The sequence below is a fragment of the Pezoporus flaviventris genome, unplaced genomic scaffold (assembly GCF_033815535.1).
Source record: "Pezoporus flaviventris isolate CSIRO_AGI_PZ_B2104156 unplaced genomic scaffold, CSIRO_AGI_Pfla_v1 ptg000131l, whole genome shotgun sequence".
Classification (NCBI taxonomy): domain Eukaryota; kingdom Metazoa; phylum Chordata; class Aves; order Psittaciformes; family Psittacidae; genus Pezoporus; species Pezoporus flaviventris.
The window spans coordinates 1,662,161-1,667,925 of NW_026892679.1; positions in this window are offsets into that span (position 1 = coordinate 1,662,161).

The window sequence follows — 5,765 nt, forward strand, 5'->3', positions numbered from 1 at the left end:
CAGCAACAAAACCCATGATCAGACAACAGAAGTATTAACAACAGAGATAAAGGGGTACGAACTGAGTTGGGAGGGAGAAAAATCTTGGATATATAAAAACATGAGATGTATTAAAATGGGTTATATCTAGTGAAATTCAGCTTGTGTATTATCTGAAGATCTAACTGTGGTAGTTGCAGCATTATAACTAGTGATTTCTGAAAGTGCATGAGGTTGAGGTTTAAGACTGCTGAAAAGGAGCAAACAAGTAAGAGACGAGGAGCTCACAAAATACCAGTCATTTTAACTTCAGTCATGGACAAGTTTATTAAACTATTTATGGGCTTCTAAAAGACAACAAAGAGATAAGTAGCAGCCAATGTGAATTTGTCAAGAGCATATCATGTCAAACCAATTTATTTTTCTTCTATAATGAGTAAAGGGCATCAAGAATAGGAAGAAGCAGTAGACATCATATGTATTTGAATTCAGTGGGTTTTTGTCACTGTGCCACATAATTCTTATATACAAGGTAAAGAAACCTGTCTACATGAAACTATTTAATATCTCACCAGAAATCACAGAATCATTGAATGGTTTGGGTTGGAACGGACCTTAGAATTCATCCAGTTCCAACCCCCTGTCACTTCTTCCTACAATCTCATCTCAATCTCCCCTCTATAAGGTTAAAGCCATTTCCCCTTGTCCTGTCCTTACAGGCCCTTGTAAAAAAGACCCACTCTAGTAGGAAGAACTACAACTCCAAAATGTCTTTTGAAAGCGTAGGTATCAGAGGTTTGTTATAGTAGAAACACATATCAAAACAGGTTCCACATTTGTGGTCTTTTCTGGTCCAATATTATACAACAGTTTTAGTAGTGACTTAGATAATAGAATAGGAGAGGATTCTGTCATCTGAAGATAACAGCAAGTGGAGGGCAGGTGCAGTCATGTTTAAGGACAGGACAATAATTACAAATTTTGTTGAAAAGTTCTGAAAAACAGGTTGAAATTCAGTTAGGCTGACTGCAAAGTTTCACTCCCAGGAAGTAGTAATCAGCTACAGAGGGTAAGGACAGGCTTTCTACTGCAACCACAGTTGTAGTAAACCACAGTTTAACAAGATTGGGAAACACTGGACCGTTGCAAAGAGTTGGACATTATTTGGGGACATATATCTGGGAGTGTCATCCTCAAAACTTGCAAGGTAATCCTTCTGTGTTACCCAGTGCTGACAGGACCTTTTCTGGTACACCCTACATAGGCTCCACATTTTAATAACAATCTAGAGAGAGTAAAAAGATGAGCAGGGAGAATGAGGACTAGAAAATTTCATTTGTGAGGGAAGAGTGAAGGAAATGCTGCATATTCCACACAGAAGATGAAGAGAAGCATGCTACAAGACTTCAAATGCCTAAAAAATAGCTGCACAAGAAAGGCAATGCATTCTTTTCCATGTCAACTAGTGGATTACATTGCCGTTAGAGAGATATAGGTTAGGTATTAAGAAAACTTTTTGGACAGTAAGGCCAGAGAAACACTGGAATAAATGACCTAGGATGAAATCTTCATGACTGGAGTTTTCTAGGATGAAGTTAGATGGATGACGTATACAGAGTGATGTGTCTAGAACTGAATCTCCAATGAGGCAGTGGCATTGACTTGAAGATATTCCAGGTATTTCTTATGACTTGTCTGATTGAACAACTTTAAATTATTATGGGAAAGGTGGGGCCAGTCAATTCAATTTGTCCTCAGCTCCTATTTCTATTTTTCAGTCATTTTGCTTTGGGTTAAAATAAAGTACTACATACTGGAGCTAATGCAGATCCTTTCCAAATCTGTCAAAGTCAGAGTGTTGCAAGTTACAGTTTCAGAAGTTGCATACTCACTTTTTCCCATACACAGATTCTGAGGTTTTAATAAATTTACCTACACAAATGCATCAATTTTATTTAATCTGGTTTTATGAGTCTCATGTTGGTGCTACAGATCTCTACAGCTCCTTCTCATCAACTGTGGAACATGTATTAGTGAGTAAAAAATTGATGAGTTTTAGGCTTTCCTCTCTGCTTCCCTTCCCCTCTCCAATCAACAGCTCAACAAAAGAGCTAATAGAAACTTCACTGAGAAACAGAAACCTTTGCATAACTGCCTGTCTGTTGCAGAGGATGGAAACATATGGATAGGCTGGAGAGTCGTATGAGGTGCTGAAAAAAGTACCCAGATGCAGAGAATTTGCTAAAGGACAAAAGCATGTTAAGAAATCTAATTTTTTATAGTTGGTACCTGTGACTCTTTATCACGGTTCAGTGGAAGCCAGTATTAAAATACGTTTAATCACTGGTATTTCCAAACCAACATATGACTTAAATTGTATGTGCACAGGCATAAGCTGTGGCTGCCCCATCCCTGGCAGTGTTCAAGACTGGGTTGGATGGGACTTGGAGCGACCTGGTCTAGTGGAAAATGTCTCTGCCCATGGCAGGGGGGGTGAAACTGGTTGAGGTTAAGGTCCCGTCCAACCAAAACCAGTCTGGGATTCTATGATTCTATAAACCCCAGAGATTTCTAATTCAGATATGCCCAGCCTCCATACCCTGCTGTGTTGAAATTACTAAGTCTAGTCAGGAACACAGTGTAGCCTTACTACATACCTCTGTTCTGCATAGTGGCCTCTGTTGTTTAAATTACCTAATTGCACAACAGTAGTTGGGTAATTTAACAGCTTCTTTACATATACACCACATGGAAGATGCCTCTTAAATTGATCAGTTTTAGCTATGCTTACATGAAACACAATGTGTTGCCTGTATTTACATGGATCTAACAACTATTCACAACAATTAGGAGAAAAGCACTAGGAATTGTGCAGGTTGAGGAGGATACATCTGCACTGTTCACCCTGGGCCAGATCCAAACCTCACCAAAGTCTATGGATGTCAGTGGGCTTTGGATCAGTACCAAGGCTACTCCTGCCTTTGCTTAGATCTTACTCTGATAGTTCTCCCACTGAAGTCAATGAGATTATTCCCTGGTATAATAGAGCTCACTGTCAGGAAGATTTTAATGACATTCAACCTACATTTTCCGTGTCTTCATATTACCCCATTAGTCCTAGTTATGCCTCATTATCCTCTTTTTTCTGAGGACCCAATCCTAACCTCCTCACTCAGGCAAAACTCGCACTGACTTTGATTAAGGAAGCAGGATCTCGCTGTCATCTTTACTGTTCAGAGGCTGCTGTAATGCCCCCCCCTTGATGTCATCATATAGACAAACCATGCATGGTATTTTTGCTTGTAAAGACCACAGTGCTGAGCCTATGGCAGTACTGAAGAGGAGAGAAAAACGAAAAGATTTGCCAGTACAATTTCAAGCCATACAGCAATATGAATTTTTAAATAACATTTGATCTTATAAAAACATTTTATCATCTTTCCATCAGACATACGTACATCCTCACAGCTATATAAAAATTTGTAGTAAAATTATTGTAAGTAGTTTCTTTGATTAAGAACTCAACATTTGTGGTTTAGAATAGCTTTATAATTTGCTGTGGACAAGACAGATAACATGATACCTCTTTCTCAACGATCATTTATTATGTAAAATTTGGCATTTCTGGATGGTTGCGTAGGAACGTGTTCTAAATTACCAGAAGTTAAATACTTTTTATACATATATAAAAATGGCAATTTCCTATAGAACTGCATTAAAAGCTTGGATTTTATTTGGAATTAAGACATCACATGTCTCCCATGGTCTTCACACATATTTTTTCGCACTTACAATTCTATTAGCTTAAAAGGTTAAACTCTGGTAGTAGAGTCTTATTATTTTCTTCTCTTGGTCTGTAATGTTCCAGAGAAGAATATGTAGAGTCCCTTCCCCTCTATCTGGTCACTGATCATGAGAGTACCAAGACAGGGGACACTGCCAGGGCAACCTGGTTGAGATGGTATTATTTGTGGCTGATGGGATAAAACACTTTAACATGTCAGCGTAGAGCGAGAGTGAGCCCAAAATCTCCTGGTCAAATATCGTGGGTAGTTCTACCTTCACTTGTTTTTAAAGTTTGTGGAACAAGAGCCTTCTTTTTGTCTGTTTTTGCGCAACAGTGGGCGCTGAATGGAGGGGATTTTACGGTACTACAGTATCATTACTGATACTATTTATAGTGAATGAAAGAGAAACCCACACTAGTTTGGATTGGAAGGGACCTTAAGGCTCATACAGTTTCAGCTCCCTGCCATGGGCAGGGACACCTTCCACTAGACCAGGTTGCTCCAAGCCCCGTCCAACCTGCCCTTGAGCACTGCCAGGGGTGGGGCAGCCACAGCTTCTCTGGGCAACCTGTGTGTCCTGGGTTCAGCTGACACTGTGCCAGGGCCTCACCACCCTCACAGGGAAGAACTTCTGCCGAAGATCTCATCTCAGTCTCCCCTCTGTCAGGTTAAAGCCATTCCCCTTGTCCTGTCCCTACAGACCCTTGTCCAAAGCCCCTCTCCAGGTTTCTTGTAGCCCTTTGAGGCACTGGCAGCTGCTCTAAGGTCTCCCCTTAAGGAGCCTTCTCTTCTCCAGGCTGAACCAGCCCAGCTCTCTCAGCCTGTCTCCAGAGCAGAGCTGCTCCAGCCCTCGCAGCATCTCTGTGGCCTCCTCTGGACTCACTCCAACAGCTCCGCATCCCTCTTGTGCTGGAGGCTCAAGAGACAGTTGGCTTTCTGGGCTACGAGTGCACAGTTTTGGGTCATGTTGAGCTTTACGTCAACCAACTAAAAAAAAAGAATGCATGTACATCACACAGTACTTAACAAATACTCCAAAGTAGGTTCCCGTTCCTGATGCTGTGTGCTTTCCTACTCTGTTTTGAAGAAATGGTTTTAATTTTTGGGACTCACTGGGAGTTCCCAGTGAGGACATTTTTCCAGTTACAGATATCATCTATACCCACACAGCTATAGGAAACCATTGTCTACATGCTTGCTTTTCCCAGCTTTTTTAGCATATCCTACTAATTAATCATTGTAGATTTATATTTGTATTCCCTTTGCTGTTAGTTATAATTATTTCTCAGTAACTGCACAGACATTGCATACACTAAGATTAAAAAAGTAAAACATTACTGCATGATCTGTATTCACTGCTGTTGTCCTTATTTGCCCTACTCATTCTAATGTTATGCTGGTTTATGGCAAATGGAGGTCCAGCTCTCACGTGACTGTTCAGACCTATTTCTTTAATAGCATAAACCAAAACACGCTAATGTTTGTACCATTACAGAATTGTTCAGGAATGCTACTCTGAAACTCAGCATATGCAAGAGGCATTTGCACACTGACTGAAAAAGTTTGCTTCTTTGGTCCAGCCCATCTCTCCTTTTCAGATATGAGGAAGCACAAATTACTAAGATGCAGAAATTCATGCTGAAGAATAATGATGACCTGAAGACTCCATCTGCATCAATGCTTTTATTTCAGACCAGTTTGCTATTCACGATGATTTCCCAGTGATCCTAACTTACCATTCTTTTGCTTGCACCATGAAGTGTGCAAGTTAGTTTCCTTTCAGATGAAGTTGAGCCAAAGGATGCACTGTAAGACTCCAGAAAGTTTGTTCCAATGTGGCAGAATTCCGTCCCATGGACAGAATGTCCACGGAACCATACTTGAATTAGTCTGATGTGAACCTCCCCAAAAATACAGTGTGGATATAGGTCCATAGCACCAGCTCTGTTGTGCTGTAGATCTTCATTGCACTGCACTAATTGGAACATACCCTTAGCT